At 42.0% G+C, this 8,526-nt stretch overlaps 1 non-coding gene across 1 annotated transcript; it reads right to left on the reverse strand.

Annotated features, from left to right (window-relative positions):
- Positions 1-485: 485 nt before the first annotated feature.
- Positions 486-591, reverse strand: LOC112534879. The gene has a single exon (XR_003079111.1). It is a non-coding gene; the product is annotated as a small nucleolar RNA R71 (small nucleolar RNA).
- Positions 592-8,526: the final 7,935 nt, after the last annotated feature.

Consider the following 8,526-nt stretch of genomic DNA (forward strand, 5'->3'; position numbering starts at 1 on the left):
CTCTCTTAGATTGCTAAGGAGGCGTATGCAGGCAGTAGAGGAGGAGATTGAAGCAGAGATTCCTATTCGTGAAACTAGTGAGATGGAGAACCACAATGCAAATGGAGGTAATGATGAAAGGACCATGTACGGGTTTGCTAGGCCCTCTCTAGCAGGGACGCAAACTGGGATAGTGAGGCCTCCCGTGGCGGCTAATAATTTTGAAATAAAGCCGAATGTAATCCAGATGATCCAGAATATGGTGCAATTTGGAGGATTGGCGAGCGAAGATCCGAACGAGCATATCGCCAACTTTTTGGAAATATGTGATACCTTTAAGATTAATGGAACAACTGATGATGCCATACGGTTGAGGCTGTTTCCTTTTTCCTTGAGGGATACAGCGAAAAGATGGCTGCAATCCTTGCTACCGAAAACGATCACTACCTGGACTTCTTTGGCTGAAAAGTTTTTGAATAAGTATTTTCCTCCTGCTAAGACTGCTCAAATGCGAAATAACATATCTTCTTTTGTGCAGGGTGAAGGAGAATCGATGTAGGAAGCCTGGGAGCGCTTCAAGGACTTGTTAAGGTGTTGCCCACACCATGGTCTTCCTCTCTGGATGCAAGTGCAAACATTCTATAGTGGCATGAATACAGCCACTAGACAAATGGTAGATGCAGCTGCAGGGGGAGCTATTAATAGTAAAACACCTGAGCAAGCCCAGGATTTGATAGAAGAGATGGCCACCAACACTTATCAGTGGCAAATTCCACGGGCTAGAGGTCCAAGGCCCGTTGTATATCTGGCTGAGGCAGATCCTACAGCAGCCTTGGCGGCACAAGTAGAGCTACTTTCCAAAAAGATAGAACAACTTCAGATGCCGGTCCAAGCAGTTCAGCCCGGATATGAATTCTGTGGTGGACCGCATTACAGTGCCAATTGTAATGCGGGAGGTATGTTTGCATCTTCTATGCCTACTAATGTTTCTAACGTTGAGCATGTTGATTATGTAGGTAGGCGCGGTGAATGATCCCTACAAAGAATACATACAACCCAGGGTGGAGGAATCATCCTAATTTTGGATGGAGGAACTCCAATAACCAAGGTCCACTAGGATACCAGAGGTTGCATCAGCAGCAACCTATGCAATCTATTCCCCATCAACTAGGAGCTAGTCAAGAGAACAAACCTAACTTGGAAGAGTTAATGATGAAGTTCATTGCAACTTCAGAGAATAGATTTCAGCAAACGGACACTGCCGTTCGGAATTAACAAGCTTCAATTCAGAACTTAGAAACTCAAATTGGACAGTTGTCTAGGATGATGGCTGAGAGGCAGCCAGGCATGCTTCCAAGTAACACAGAGTCTAATCCAAGGGAGCATGCCAAAGCAATTACTTTGAGATCAGGTAAGGAACTTACTAGCTTATTTAAGCCTTTCGCTAATAATGATTCTAATGTGCAGGTGGATGAGTCGGAAAAGAAAGACAAGCCTGAAGAGAAAGAAAAAGGAGCAGTTGAAGAGAAGGAGGATTCGAAGAAGATTCCCTTAAGGCCATACCAACCTCCCATTCCATATCCTGCAAAACTCAAGCAGGATAAAGTTGATCAGCAATTTGGTAAATTTTTAGATCTTTTCAAACAATTGCAGATTAACTTGCCATTTGTTGAAGCTATTTCGCAGATGCCAAAGTATGCGAAGTTTTTAAAAGAAATCCTAAGCAACAAGAGGAAGTTAGAGGATTTGGGATTGGTGACCTTGAATGCAGAATGCTCAGCAGTGTTTCAGAGCAAGATTCCAGTCAAACGACGCGACCCAAGGAGTTTTACTATACCTTGTTCGATTGGAGATAAATTGAAATTGCTAGCATTAGCTGATTTGGGAGCTAGCATCAATTTGATGCCTAGTTCATTGTTTGAGGAGTTAGGACTAAGCACTTCTAAGCTAACTCCTACCAGGATGAGTATACAACTAGCAGACAAAACTGTTAAGTACCCGAAAGGGATTATAGAAGATGTGCTAGTTAAAGTTAACAAATTTATATTTCCTGTGGATTTTGTTGTCATGGATATGAATGGTGACAGTGATGTCCCATTGATCCTAGGTAGACCATTTTTAGCTACATCTAAAGCTTTAATAGATGTTAGTAGCGGAAAGCTGGAACTTAGGGTAGATGATGAGAGCATTACATTTGATTTGACTAAATCCTTGAGATACCCATATGAGCATGATGGTACTGTCTGTTTGATTGATTTTATCAATGATATTGTGGAATCTCAATTGCAGGAAATAATGATTGATGATCCTTTGCAAGTGGCAATGCAAGAAAATGAGGACAATTTATCCAATGAACAAGTGTTAGAGCAACTAGAGCACTTATTACCTGCTGATGTTGATGATGAAAAGACTGATGGTTTTGTTGATCTTGACGGGTCAGGAGTAAAGAAGCTGAAGCCTTCTTTGGAGGAGCCGCCCGTTCTTGAATTGAAAGAGTTGCCAGCGCACTTAATATATGCCTACCTAGATGAAGCAAAGCACTTACCGGTTATTATTTCCGCTCATCTCACACCTGAGGAGAGGGAGATGGTGTCATGCATTTTGAGAAGGTATGCAAAGGCATTTCATGTATAAGACGGCCGACATACCAGGAATAAACCCGAGTTACCGCCTTCATAAGATTTTGATGGAGGATGAGTTCAAACCGGTGCAAATGCATAAAGGCGGTTGAACCCTCATATGAAAGAGGTGGTTAAAAAAGAGGTAATTAAACTTCTTGATGCAGGTTTAATTTACCCTATTTCTGACAGTGCTTGGGTGAGTCCTGTGCAGGTGGTTCCTAAGAAAAGGGGCATGACGGTGGTGAAAAATGAAAAGGAGGAGCTGATCCCTACACGAACGGTAACGGGCTTTCGGGTTTGCATAGACTACCGACGCTTGAATGACGCAACCCGAAAGGACCACTTTCCCCTTCCTTTTATCGATCAAATGCTTGAGAGGCTTTCAGGCCATAAGTATTACTGTTTCCTTGACGGTTTTTCTGGTTATTTTCAGATTCCCATAGCACCAGAAGACCAAGAGAAGACGACATTCACTTGTCCTTATTGCACATTTGCCTATAGGAGGATGCCGTTTGGCTTGTGTAATGCGCCTGCGACCTTTCAGCGGTGTATGATGGCCATTTTCCATGACATGATAGAGGAGTCGATGGAGGTCTTCATGGATGACTTCTCCGATTCTAACTCTTTTCCCATTGTTTGAAAAATTTGGAAAGGATGTTAGCTAGGTGTATTGAAGCTAACCTGGTGTTGAATTGGGAAAAATGTCATTTTATGGTCCAAAAGGGTATAGTCTTAGGACATAAAGTGTCACATGCAGGGTTGGAAGTAGACAGAGCTAAAGTGGAAGTTATAAGTAAACTACCCCCCCTACTTCCGTTAGGGCTGTTAGAAGTTTCTTGGGGCATACAGGGTTTTATAGAAGGTTCATTAAGGACTTTTCTAAGATCGCTAGGCCTTTAACTCAATTGCTAGTAAAAGATATACCTTTTGAATTTGATGATGATTGTTTAAGAGCTTTTGAGTTATTAAAGGAAAAACTAACCACGGCTCCCATCATGGTTTCTCCTGATTGGGAGCTGCCCTTTGAGCTTATGTGCGATGCTAGTGATTTCGCAGTTGGAGCTGTTTTAGGCCAGCGCAAGGAGAAGAAATTCCAACCTATTTACTACGCTAGCAAGACACTTACGGATGCCCAAGAACACTATACAACCACAGAGAAGGAGCTCCTAGCTGTCGTGTTCGCTTTTGATAAATTTTGTTCCTACCTTGTGCTGTCAAAGACAATTGTCTACACGGATCATTCTGCTTTAAGGTATTTATTTTCAAAGCATGATTCTAAGCCAAGATTGATTTGTTGGGTTCTTCTATTACAGGAATTTGACTTGGAAATTAAGGACAAACGAGGAGCTGAAAATCTTGCAGCAGACCATCTTTCTCGATTAGAGAACCCGCACTTGGAAGAGCTTAATGAGCAAGAGATTGATGACTTCTTTCTAGATGAGCACTTATGCTCAATGCAGGTGGCAAATGATATTCCTTGGTTTTCTGATTATGCAAATTATTTGGCTGCAAAGGTACTCTCAAAGGGTATGACGAGCCAGCAAAAGAAGAAATTCTTTGCTGACTTGAAGTATTACATTTGGGACGACCCCTTCTTGTTTAGAATTTGTGCAGATCAAATTATCAAGAGGTGTGTATATGGGGAGGAGATCATTCAAATTCTCAAGCATTGTCATGAGGGACCAGTTGGTGGACACTAAGCCGCAAATCATATGGCCAGGAAGGTTATGGATGCTGGTTTTTATTGGCCGACTATCTTCCAGGATGCACGAGCTTATGTCCAGGTTTGTGATGCATGCCAACGGTCAGGTAATATTTCTGCCCGAGATGAAATGCCCCAACATAGTATACAAGTGTTGGAAACTTTTGATGTTTGGGGCATTGATTTTATAGGTCCTTTTCCTTCTTCGTATGGATGTAAGTATATAATGGTGGCTGTTGAATATTTTTCTAAATGGCCTGAGGCACAAGCCTTAAGAGATTATTCTCTAGGTTTGGAACACCTCGAGCATTAATTAGTGATAGGGGAACCCATTTCTGTAATTCTCAACTTGAGAAAGTGCTGAAAAGATATGGAGTATCTCAGCGATTCTCCACACCTTATCACCCACAAACGAGTGGGCAAGTAGAGGTTACTAATAGGGGACTCAAGCGTATTTTAGAGAAGACTGTAGGAGCCAGCATGAAAGATTGGACTACAAAGCTAGATGATGCTTTATGGGCATTTAGAACTGCCTATAGGACTTCTACAGGGTTCACTCCCTTTAGGCTTGTGTATGGAAAAGGTTGTCATTTACCTGTGGAGCTAGAACATAAAGCATTATGGGCACTTAAATCATGTAACTTTGATTTGGATACCGCAGGTAGACAAAGGCAGTGGCAGATAAATGAGCTAGAGGAGTGGCGTCAACAAGCCTATGAAAATTCAACAATCTACAAGGCAAAGACCAAACAATGGCATGACAAGCGATTGAAAAATTGGAAGGAATTTAACGTAGGAGATAGTGTGTTATTATTTAACTCTCGTCTCCGTTTATTTTCAGGAAAGCTGAAGAGTCGTTGGTCGGGGCCATTTACAGTGACACAAGTCTTCCCTTATGGTGCGGTTGAAGTGCATCATCCAGAAAAGGGAAATTTCAAGGTTAATGGGCAGAGGTTGAAGCATTACCTTGGAGGGTCACTGGATGTGGAGGAGCGGGTGAATTTGGTGCTCCATTTCTGATTCAAAGAAAAGAATAAAGTCTAGCTTATGACTTTAAAGAAGCTTGTTTCTTTTAATTTCGTTTTAATTCTTTAGTTTTCGTTGTGAACTTAGTTTGATTAGATTTTACAGTTTGTTTTTGGTAAGTTTTATTTATGTTGAGTGTATGAATTGAGGACTTATTGGTTATGCAGGTGAGAAAGAGTGAGAAAGTGCTGGGAATCGCAACTTTTACATTTTATGGAGTTCAACACGGGCGTGTTAGAGACCGTGTTCGTTAACACAGTCCGTGTTCTAATTGAAGAAAATCAAATTAAGAACACGTTTACAGTAGGAAACACGGGCATTTATGCCCGACCGTGTCCACAACACGTGCCCGTGTCCAAGACCGTGTCCGAAACACGGGCGTGTTCTCAGAAGTGGTAAGTCAGCACGCTTTTATTCGCTTAACACGGCCATATATCCAGACCGTGTTCCTTAACACGACCCCTGTTGGTGAACACGGGTGTGTTCCGTACACTGCCTATATATACCACTTCATTTCAAAATCTCCGAAAATTTTATTCTCCCCTTAGTTTTAGCAATTCTCTCCTCTCTTACTCTCTTATTTCTTATTTCTCATCTCGAAGGCTTTGGATATTACGTTTGTCAAGTAAGTATCCTCCAACTTCATTTCTCCATTATTTTATTTTGATATTAGTTCAAATTTATGTTTTCTTTGTGTTTTCTTTGTGTTTCAATTTTTTCTATTTTTTTTATTTCCTTATTTTATTATATGGTGGATGCATTTACATTCATGTTTTTGCTTGATTTTCTTTTATTTTCTGTAATGTAGTTTATATACTTAACTTGCTCATATTTTCCATTTTTATTTTCCACCATTATTTATGATTGTGATTAATTCCTTATTTTTCTCTTTATTATTATTGTCGGCCATTAGCATGTTGGTTTGCCTTGTGATAGATTATGGCGAAGTAAACTCCATATGGATGAATTGCAAATTTAATTGGTTAGCATTGCTTGGCAGTGTTGTGGATTAAATTTTCTTTGCAGGAAATTGAGCAGTTTAATTTTATCGAGTTAAATCGTTTGGTTTGTTCATTTTATGCCGTTATCGCCGAATTTTGTTGATCCTTAGTACTAAAAGTTTCCTTTTCAGGTACCATGTCCACCAGACGAGGATCAGGAGTTTACAAGAGGAGGCGGATCGATGGTTCCTCTTCCTCGCGATCGTCAGGTGCTGCACCGACTAGTTCAGGCCAAATTAGACCATCGCAGCGCCATCGATTCCTACTTTTCCAAGGGCAACCCACCTTTGAGCAGAGATATCAATTGATGAGGCACAAAGATTTGGGAAAGGGGCGTAGGATAGACTGGCTAGCACTGGAGACTGTTGGACTTGCAACTGCAGTCCGCCGATATCTTGAGACGCCCCTATTTCAACATTTTTTTGACATTGTTGAACCAACATATAGGGAGTTGATCGTGGAGTTTGCCAAGACTTTCTTTCTGCAAAGCCGGCCATGGACTTCCAACAACCGGATGCGACGACTAGCAAAGCAAACTTTCACGATGAGTGTATAGCAATTTGGGGTACACTTAGGCTTGTGGACCGAGGAGGATGCACCGGAGAGGTTTATACGATCGATACACACGCCTGGTGTGTCATATCCGCAGATGTGGGCCGAGATTTCGATGACACCGAGGGATACAGTGCCGGCCACCCAAGGCGCCTAACTTGCTTGAGGGATCATGCAGACTTGCATGCATCACGGCTAGGACCATCAACGGCAGAGGAGATAGCGGTGGTGTAGTTACCCACCGGACTGTTTATACTTTACAAGCATGCACCAAAGACTATTCACGACATGGAGTACTTATTGGCCGGACAGATCGCTGCCTTTTGCAACAACTCAAAGAAGGTATTTTTCTGTTTTGGGACTTACATCACTCGACTGGCTAGGAGTTTAGGAGTTTTGGAGGAAGCAATACCACATTTGACAGAGCTGGGGATGATAGAGACGTTGGGACTTCCCCAAATGGTTAGTATGGGGATGGTGACTCGTAGGCATGGTCCGCTAGGACCAGAGTATAGACTGAGGAATGCTCTCTTGGCAGCACTCAGAGAGGAGCGACCTGCCCCACGAGCCCATGGTATACAGGATGTCCCACCTTCTTCTGATATTCCGGAGTCTTCCTCTAGACCGTCTACTTCAGCTCCTTTTGGGTCTTCTTCAGCTGTTTTAGGAGTCTCCCCAATTGAGTTTATAGAGCTGCAGCTCAGAGTGCAGAGGTTGGCAGAGGAGCAGCAGCAGCATTTCATTCGACAAGAGGCTTTTCAACAAGATCTTTTACAGCGTCAGGCTGAGGTTCAGAGCCAGATGATGGCTCAGTTTGAGAGGCAGAGGGCTATGCTTCAGGCCCTGATTAAGCAGGGAGGTAGGCTAGAGGCCTCTATGGCCAATGACATGTTTGATGATATTTTTGCTACAGACTTTGCACCTGCCTGTCCACAGAGCCGGGTTCTAGAGCAGAGCCATTTTGACATCCATCTAGCGGATGATCCAGCTGGCCCTCCCTCTCCAACTGAGCACCCTTCAACATAACAGCCTAACGAGCCTCATATTGATGCTGCTCCTGCTGATCCACCAGCTCCTGCATATGACACTACTTTCGATCCTCATAGAGCAGCCACTCCTCCACCACAGACCAGCCAACGCCCTAATATACCTGCTGATGCACCTCTTTACACTCCAGAGCTATAATCAGGGTAGTATTAGTTTCTTTTTCCTTTTTCATTTCATATATTTTGTACACTGAGGACAGTGTGTCCTTCAAGTGTGGGGTGGTGATATCAATATATACTTGCTTTCATGTTCTATTATTTTGTATATGAAATTCAGATCCTTTTCTAGTGTATATATCGCATTTCATTTATTCCATCTCAGTTATTTGTTTATTCTTTGTGCAATTTTTTGTAAAATTTTGAAAAATTTTCACTTTGTTTCGATGCTCTTACTGTTGACTTGATTTTGAAATCCTGTTTATGTCCGTGTGATCGGGTAAAACCGATAGTGTTGAGTTTTGCGGAAGAGTGTAAGATAATTAGTTTGAGTTTTGCACTAAGTTGCTTTGGTTTATTTAATTCTGTTTTGATGATTTTTGTTTGGAACCTACTCAAAAGCACACTTGTGAGAAATTGAGCCTAAATTGTAAGCATACACT

This window comes from Ricinus communis, chromosome 9 (assembly GCF_019578655.1).
Source record: "Ricinus communis isolate WT05 ecotype wild-type chromosome 9, ASM1957865v1, whole genome shotgun sequence".
NCBI lineage: Eukaryota > Viridiplantae > Streptophyta > Magnoliopsida > Malpighiales > Euphorbiaceae > Ricinus > Ricinus communis.